Source organism: Triplophysa rosa, linkage group LG1 (assembly GCF_024868665.1).
Source record: "Triplophysa rosa linkage group LG1, Trosa_1v2, whole genome shotgun sequence".
In the NCBI taxonomy this organism is placed as follows: Eukaryota; Metazoa; Chordata; class Actinopteri; order Cypriniformes; family Nemacheilidae; genus Triplophysa; species Triplophysa rosa.
In genome coordinates, this window is record NC_079890.1 from 3671476 (window position 1) to 3681647 (window position 10172).

At 37.6% G+C, this 10172-nt stretch overlaps 1 pseudogene; it reads right to left on the minus strand.

The window, feature by feature from the left end:
* Positions 1–4668: 4668 nt before the first annotated feature.
* LOC130562235 (E3 ubiquitin-protein ligase TRIM39-like) lies at positions 4669–10172 on the minus strand (annotated as a pseudogene).

Consider the following 10172-nt stretch of genomic DNA (forward strand, 5'->3'; position numbering starts at 1 on the left):
TTTCAACAACTTGAAACATGAAAGTGTACATTTCACTGCAACCAATGTTAAAGGGATAGTTCACCCAAAAACTCAAATTTACTCTTTATGTACTCACCCCCAGGCCATTTGAGACGTAGGTGACATTTTTTCTTGAGTAGAACCATAAAGAAGATTGTTTGGTAAAAGCCCTCTGTGCTTCATATAATGGGAGTCTATGGGGTCCACCTGTCTAAGAGTTCCTGAAAGACAAAATTCTAACAAAAGCGGCTCCTGGTGACATATTGACGTCTAGTGAAGCGAATCGATCGATATTTGCAATAAACTGAACGTCATTTTGAATAAAATGAGCGGTACTGTACAGCCTCTGCCACACGTCCTGATAGCGATCTTCTTGTAGTATTTGGTGGTGGATGGCATACCAGCTTCTGATGCGTTTAGCGCCACCTGCAGAAAGGGAAAGGTATGCCATCCGCCACCAAATACTACAAGAAAAAGAGGTGTGGCGGAGGGTGTACAGTACCACTCGTATTATTAAAAATGACATTCAGTTTATTGCAAATATCGATCGATTCGCTTCACTAGACGTCAATGTCACCAGGAGCCGCTTTTGTTAGAATTTTGTCTTTCAGGAACTCTTAGACAGGTGGACCCCATAGACTCCCATTATATGAAGCACAGAGGGCTGCGGATTTACCAAACAATCTTCTTTATGGTTCTACTCAAGAGAAAATGTTACCTACGTCTCGAATGGCCTGGTGGTGAGTAAATAAACAGCAAATTTGAGTTTTTGGGTGAACTATCCCTGTAATGAATTTGGCTTTAGCATAAGAGTGCCTTTTCCATACCTAAAAGCCTGTATTTTCCTCCTAAGAAGTTCAAATAGGGTCGTCGCCTTCAAGTTATAGCCTGTAAATAAATTAGCACAGATTTTTTTTTAAACTGTCAGTAATTCCTTAGTTACCGTGTTATTTATTGATGCAAATGAAACAAGACAGACACTGACCATGAAACGACAACGAAAACTATATTTATATCTGTGGTGATCAGCAGGATCAGTAAATATCTTCCTCAGATTACGGTCACGTAATAAACATGACAACAAGCACTACAATGACTCCGTCTTTGATTTTAGGACCTTAACAGTGGGCATGGAGGTATCAAGCCTGTTTACTTTATTTATTATCAAGCCAGATATTCTTGTCAGATTTGGGTTTTGTTACCGTGACTTAGAAGAGCATTCAGTGCGTTTTCTTCGCAATCGGCTTGATAACCGGCTGAGGAACTTTCACCAGAGTAAAATAGGCCTACTGTATGTGCTTGTTTTTCTGATCGACAAGAACATATAAAACAAAATAAACTACATAACCATATACCACATTTTTGTTCCTTTTGTTTTGTATGTTCTGTTTTTGTGCTTTCGCTTGCGCAGGTTTAAACGCAGTTTTTATGTAGGCTATTTTTCCTACGTTGCTAATCTTTCAACATTAAAATCCTATATACAGGATATAATATTATTGCGTTATGAATAGTTAATGACAATTATAAGCTTGATGTGAAATTGTGACTAAATAAAAACGTAACAAATTATGTCTTTATTTACCTAATTTAAATAAACAAACATTCAAATATTCGTTTTTTATGAGCTCAAATCCCATGCCTAGTTAAAATACAGCAGAAATCGTTTTATATTGCATCGTACAGGATGGTTAAAATACAGCAGAATTCATGTAATAGTGCGTCAGACTGGGAGGTTAAAACTTTGCCAACTTTTAGTAGGCAGTCAGTCTATAGAGGAGCATGATGGAGGATTATGAGAAGCCCAGCGTGTTCATTCAGGGTCAGTTTACTTCCATAATTCCAACAAAACACAATTTATAAAACGCATATAGTTTCACTCCTTAATTCTGATTGGTCAATAGCTGTGTTTTATTCACACAACGATTCTGTGCATCACTGCACACCTTTAGCAATGTAAACATTCTGTTTCTGTAATATAAATATATAATATGTTCAGCAACAAAATGCAAGTTAAATTTATTGTTTTACAACAACAATATTTTACATCGTAAACATCATATTCTTAACCTGAACTGAGTAGTTGTTAAAGATGGGGTAACATGCTACGTCATGCATTCTGACTTCTTTACATTGTTAAACATGCTGGCTTCTCATGCTTAACATGGTCAACTTGTTAAAAACCGAGTTGGACGTATGACGCAGTATTTCTGTGCTTGATACACTCCCCCAGCACTCCAACTTGTTTTGGAAAGTTTTTTATAATTCTGGATCCCTGTGGGGATCCTATTCCTTTTATTGGTCACTCTCCCAGAAAAGCATGGCAAGGCAAAAGAAAGAGCCCGACCACGAGCCAAGCGACGAGCGAGACCCGCTTACCATCAAGATTCTCTGTGCTGCGTCAAGATGGGCTGGGCTGCGCTGCAGCTCGTTACTCTTGCGGTAGTGAAGTTTAGGTGTGTCTGTTTGTTCACGGCATTTCTGTGATAGATGTTTTATAGACGGTGGATATAACGCTGGATTTGGAGATCGTTTGAAACTGATGCCGGACATGAACTGCACGCGGTAAGTCAAACTAAGTCACACGTTTGTGTTTTGTTGGCAATCGGCGTCAACGTGCATAATGTACGAAAGGGATTAATGTGATGATGTGTTGTGTGCTCTTGCTGTAGTTCAATCCCACTCTCCCCACTAGTCCCACCTCTAGCAGCTCGTGTTTTTCCGGAAATAATCGTAGAGCTGTATCTCTCTTTTATAAATTTGATCAAACTAAATACTCTTCGAAGATACGACATATGCAATACTACTGTAAAGGCACTCAAGATTAATATGAGATTGGCAGAAATTGCCTGTGCTACGCGATCTTTAAGCGGGTTTCCATTTGGGGTGGGAATCGATTGGTCCCTCACGATCGATTCAGAATCGATTCTTAGGGTCACAATTCGATTCAGAATCGATTCTTGACGTACTGATTAGCATACAGAAAACGTCATTACGTCGCATTTGCGCTCAGTTGGCACTTTCGCTTCTAGTCTTTGAACTGTCACATATTGTATTTTAATACAACTGAGTGCCCAATAAAGCCATTGTCAGACATTAAAGCAAGTGTATAATAGTAAATAAACGCGATTCATTGCCACATGTTACACGGCAGTCACTTTCACGAATTGACACACCCTCTGACAAAATCATCGTACACATAAGAGAGGTGATTTTGGCAATATTACTGTATTTGTCTCGTGCAGCGTGTGTGAAGTGGCTAACAAACTGCATATTTACAGAAGTATGCTCATGTTCTTAAGTCTAAACAGTGACAGGTTTTGGGTCTTTGATACAGGGGTGGGATTTTGGGAATAATATGTACAGTAGTTATCGGTACACATCAATGCACTCATATAGCACTGTCAAAACATTTATCTTAAATCAATCTGAAAACTAAAAGCTTGTCTATTAATAATTCCTAAGATTTCTTTAACACCTTTAAAAGAAAATTAAACCCCTGGACTTTTATTCCTTTTTTCCAAACTGCAACTTACTCAATGAACCGTCTATTAATGTCATCTCTGCACAATGGTGTTTGGTACAGTTGGACTCATTCGATCACATTTATGAGATAATAAACTACACACACCACAGGGTTTGCATTACAGATTTTACAGAGCCATGCACTTTTATATTATATATATCCCAAACAAATTCTCATTCGATTCTCGCAGCAATTTGGATGTAAAATGGTTGAACCTTCAGATCTCACATGGGAGGTTATTTCAGCGGTGCAATCATCATTTGCGCATAACAACTGTATCCTCATTACTGCCCATAACACTGTAGGCTGGAAGAAGGCAGCCTTGTTCGGCTAGAACTCCGCCGTATGGAAAGCATGGGTATGTTCACACTTGACTTCAGTTCATGCATCTCTGGTCACCATTTTAACCCCGACTCATTCGTTGATGTTAAATTATTATCAAATCGCTTGGCCGTGTCATTTTCCTAACGTGACACAAATTATATCGCAGGAGGTGTAATTGGCACTTATTGCCGCCAAAGCCCTGGCGCAGAAGGCAGATCCTCGAATTGTGTTTGTTACAGTTTGTGGAGAATTTGCACAAGCCGAGTGTGAAATCCATAAACATGCCACCTAAGAAACGTGCATGTGCACATAACAGCTGTGAGATGAGTCCTTGCTTTTCTCAAGTGTGTTCATGTTTTCCTCGCCATTGCACGGCTCTCCTGTTTTTGCCAAGTGGTTGTTATCCTTGGGATAACGTCATGTTGACCCTGGGACAGATTTCAGAAATAAGTGTACAGTTTATTTTAAGTTTCATCTTGCAACCAGGATTAGGTGCTTCTAGACCATTGTTTTTCATTTATCATTTCCCTCTGATTTTAGGGGTAAGTTATGGTTAGGGTTTGGTGTGGATTTAGGTTTTATTTATAAAAATATTGTCCTTAGGTCAAAAAAAAGTGTTGCCCTGAGAGGACATCAACCACTTGGCAAAATCAAGTCCCGTAATCAATGTGTGGGTATGTCGCAGGCTGAAAGGCCAAACACACCCAGGGCCTATTCAATGGTTTTGACCGGCTCTCTTGCCAACAGGGAGAGCAAATGAAAACTGCTCAGGGTGACGGTGTGTCACTGTCACATGTAAATGTTTTATGTCTTCAATAAACCACACATACAGATAAAATAAGGTTTTAAAGGGATACGTTTTTATGAGGTGAAAGTCATTGATCATTTTTCATTCAGTGTGTTGCCATGTGCTTCATTGGTCCAGGCTGGAACACATGCTCAGTGGCGTTTTCTCAGAGGTTCTGACACCACCAGGGTGTCATTTCTGTCACGACCGTGATCTTTTTATATCAACACAGAAGCCTCCAAACAATATGCTAATTTCATACATAAATATATTACAGTTTTCTGCATCTCTGTTAAAAACAATTAAAAAATTAATCATTTCCACCATTAACAGGTGTGATGATAAGAGGGACTGAATTTTTACCTTCACCATTAGCACATGGGCTGAAGTATGGAAAGAGTTTCTCAGTGAAAGTTTGACCAGTGAAAGAGTAGATATGAGATCTGTTGTCCACATCATAAAAACAGACCAGACCCTCCTCGTAATCCACAAACACCCCCACCTTCTGTGGACTCACTCTCAGACACAGAGAGACAAACGGACCAGCGCAAGCCCAATAATTATATTCATCCCTCAGAATCACAGCCCAGTATCCATTCTGAGGAGTCTGTCGAATCATTTTCTTCCTGTTAATAGATTCTCTGACCACTCCTAAAGTCCAGTCAGTTTTCTCCTTCACCTGAACCTCAAAATAAAATCTCCCGGAGGAGAATCCCTCTTTTCCCAGAACACAGACACATTTATCAAATCTCTCTGGATTATCTGGGAGTTCATGTCTAATGTCTCCATGTCTCACTTGTTTTCCATCTTCAGACAGGATGAGATTTGGATGAGCTGTATCAGGATCCAGAGTCACATCCACTGAGAGAGAGATCAGAGAATATGAATCAATATGAAGATGTTGATGTGTTTATAACTGTAGAGGTGAGTATGTGTATGTCAAGTATTATTGTTAGTGAATGTGAGAGAACAGTGAAGATCACACATTGTACCTGCATACTGCTGCATCTTCCTCAACACTGTCAACACAAAATTAAAAAAACAAGTTCATCAAAGAAACTTAAAACTATTGACAGACAACAAGGATTTCTAACTATAGCAGTATTATTGCAAGTGTTTAGACTACTCTCAGTGTATGGAAGCATATTGGTAGCAATTATCAAATTGAAATGCAATTTGCAAAATGGCAATGCAGTATGTAAAATGACAATGCATTTATGTCTTTAAATATAACATATGTGCAACATTAGGTGCAAAGTGAAAATTCAATAACACAATTGACATTTGTCCGTTCCTACACTACTTTTAATATGTATTTTGAAATGCATATTTTAACGCTCTTTAAGTTGCAAAATTAAAATGCATTCCCCGGATTGAGTATATGTGTTTAAGAAAGCCAAGCAAAACTGTTGCAAAATGATCATTCAAATGTTATTTTCCCTAAATGCATTAACATTCACGGGTTGAACATTTTGGATTGCATTGTCATTACACAGCGCGCCGAGTGTTGCAAAATTCAATGTGGACTTGAGAATGCATCGTCTATAAATATAACATATGTGTTATAGAAAAGGGCTCTTGATATTAATTAATTAATTATTGCACTTGATATTAATGTTGAAAAAATGTTGAAATTTTATCAAACAACCATTATTGTGATCAGTGTTTGCTTTAGTTGGGCTCTTGACTCTGGACATTCATTAAGCTAATTTTCTTTCAGTGCTTGAGACGGAATTTAATAAAAACACTTATGCATCGAGGAAATCTAATGAAAGAGAATTTATACACATGTAAATTTGTAGTTGTTTGCTTTTATAATATTAGCTGTGAACAAATAAACAATCTGCGTCAAAGGGGAGATGGAAAATCACTGACACACTTAGACATCAACACTCATCATACAAACCGCAACAATGGTGACAATCATCAAACCATTCAGATAAACAGATCAACTGCAATGCATGCTGGGATGAGTTTTGTACCATGATGTTACCCAGCATGCATTGCAGCATGAAGCTTTCTTTTGTTGATTGACACCATTGTTGAGATTCATATACCGATTCTTCATATCTAACTGATTCAGAAATATAACAATTCTGTGAAAATCATTTATTCTGTTAGTCGACCATAACACTGCTTTAATCAGTTTTAACTGTATCATAGTTTCGCTACAGTGTTTTAAAGAGCATCATTATGATGAAATAACTACCGTTTTCTGATCCCACTCGATGTTAGTTCTATTCGCCACAACATGCGTTTTAACACACATGGACAGCTAAAGAAAACTTAACATTAATTTCAAGAGTAAAGAGCCCAACTAAATCAAACACTGATCACAATAATGGTTGTCCGATGAAATTCTGCAAGGGGCCCTTAGGCTAGCCCTAAGTGGGCCAGTAAAGTGCCCACTTGCAGGGTATTGTTGTATTGCTGTTGTTAACGTCTTTTTATGTATCTACTTTTTAGATTAATTCAGCTAAATATTATTTGTTTGAAATCATTTGTTTTGTATTTTCGTACAAATCTAGACTTTTTCTGTAGTTTTCTTAAATGAATAAGGTACATTACTTAAATTATTCTTTAGAGGTAGACAGGGGTGTTTCATAGCAGTTTCAAATATCTAAATATCTCTCATTTTCAGAGATTTACCTACCAGTTTGAGTAAGTTTGTCATGTAGAGTCTCCTGCAGTTGAGTCAGAGCTCTTCTCAGAGTCTCCACACTCACATCACTCTTCATACTGATCTCAGACCAGTTCTTGGTGTGTGGAGGTCTGTACATGGATGGGTCAATCTACAGCAGGAGAGAGAAGAAATCCCTCAGCATGAGGAGAGAGAGAGAGAGAGAGAGAGACACTGACCTGTAGGAGGTGGAGATGATGGTCAGTGTGTGAGAGCTGCTCCAGCTCACTGTCTCTCCACTTCAGCTCAGTGATCTCCTGCTCCAAATCTTAAATGAGATCTTCATCCTGTTTCTCTGCTGCTTTCTGCTGCTCGTCCATCATCTCCAGCAGCTCAGTCTGACGTCTCTCAATGGATCTGATCAGAGCGCTGAACACCTCAACACTAGCTGCTTTCTCCTCATCTGTGCTTCTCTGAAACAACACGCTTGACATTCTCATTCATCATCTTTATTTATAACACAAACATCTTCAACTCACTTTTCTGAGTTCGGCTGAGTGTTTGATGTCTTGAATCTTCTTGATTCTCTCCTGGATCATCTGCTGAACGTCTGTCTGTGTCTTCTTCAGTTGAGTCTGCAGACAGACAGCAACACACAGACACATTTTATCACAGGTAAACAGGTTATTAAATCATGTTTTAATGTTGTTATTAACTCAAACCTTCTTCTCTTTACTCTCCTCCTCTAGAGGAACAGTGTTGTGAGTCTTGTGGTCTCCATCGGTACAAAACACACACACACACGTCTGATCATCTCTACAGAAGAGCTCCAGAGGTCTCTCGTGTTTCTGACATATATAGTCCTTTATATTCTCCACAGGATCCATCAGTTTGTGTTTCTTTAACGTCATTTTCTGATGAAGCTCCAGGTGAGTTTCACAGTAAGATGCCTGACACACCAGACAGGACTTCAGGGCTTTCAGCTTTCTTTCATCACAGATGTCACAGATGACCTCAGATCTTGTCAGACTGAACTTTTCCTTAAAGTGCAGCACAAGCTGTTTAAGTGTGGTGTTGATCTTGAGGTCTGGTCTTTTACTGAAGGTTTCTTTACACATGGGACACGAGCAGATGAGACTGATGTCCCAGCACTGTTTCAGACAGCTCCTGCAGAAGTTGTGTCCACATGGAGTGCTGACTGGATCACTGAACACATCCAGACACACAGAACACTGAAGCTCCTCCGTCAGACAAACACTGGACGATGACAGAACTGAGAAACAGAGAGAAATCATCAACATTTATAACTAGGCATGAATAAATGCACCCGTTCTCAAGTTGAAGAGAGTTGTTCTTTTTTTTTTACTTTATGTAATGTTATGAAAGTCCACATGAGCCCTGAAGAATGTACAGTGTGTGTCCTTAATAATGCTGCCATGCATTGTATAAATTAGGTTCTTGTGTGATTTCCGATATTTAAGATGTAAAAGTGTTGCATAGCTAATGACAATACAGTATACATTCATTACACCTTCATCACACACCTTAAATATGCACTGTAAAAAAGCAGCTGGGGCGCCATAAATAAAATTCACTGTAAAATTACATGTTTCCTGTTTTATTGTTCTTGTAAATGTGCTTTCTTTTTCTGTAATTTTATGTTTTTTGACCATATTTAAAACAATACATCAAAAATCTTTTTTTTTTTAAACTGATAAATTATATGTGGAAAATAAAATTATTTTTTACAGTGTTTATTCATTCAATTTGGGTGATTGACTTACATGGAGTTTCATCCATATTCTCTCTCCTGGTGCTTCTTGGTTTTGTTGTTGATGTTGATGATTCAGCCATTGCATGTCTTCTCTTTAATGCTATTGATGAAACCGTCATAACACAAAGAAATCACATTCACAGAATCTCATCTGACCCATGTCACCCGGATAAGTTGAGTGTACTTAAACATTTTGAGGAAACTGATTACCTTAAAAAAGTTAAGTACACTCAAAAAATCTATTTGTTGAATATACATAAAAAAGCTGTGGTTTCACGTGGTTCCACGCAACAATATTAAGTAATTTGAACAAATAACACTTAAGTTGTACGAACAAAATAAATTTAAGTAATGTTGACAACTTTTTTGAGTAAATCCAAACTACTCCGATTGTACCAGTAATTTTAAGTTAATTGAACTCAATATTCATCCTTCTCAATGGTACTTTCTGTTGTCATACATAAATTAAATACAGACTTACTGCATGTAAATCAAAACATAACGAGCAAATCAGATGAGAGACATCTCAGTACTGGCATTAGCACAGTTAAAGAATTATTTAGTCTCATCTATTAATTGATAGCAGGATTAAAACAAAAGCATATGTGCATTTCAAAGAACATTTTAAAAGAAAAACAGAAAAATGAGACGACATCCTACAGTAAAGTGTGTTTAAAATATATCAAATAATTAATGCTTTGTTCCTCTTGTTTAATGTGATTTTAACCTACTGTTTATCATTTTGTCAAAAGTCAATAGCATATACTTCCTGTTTCTTTAAGTCTTTAAACCATTCACACAATACACACTAAACTTTACAATGAACTTTAAATATTACAAACAAATACAATAGTCTTTGTTAATAAATGTTCTGTTAAAACTTCACAGTAGATGAAACTAGTTTAGTTAACTCGTGCATTAATCTGGTTTTGTCTAATGTGCTGTAGTTAGACATACACCCTGAAGCAAAACACCAACATTAGAAACGTGTTCTGAGAAATTCCTCATATATTTCATTGTGTTACCTGTGAATGAGTATCAGCTGTGATCATGAACGTCTTTGTCGCAAATATATTTTTTTGAAGAGGTGCAGACTCTTAAGGTTGTACCGCTGTTCATCGGATTAGTTTCATTTTTACTGAAC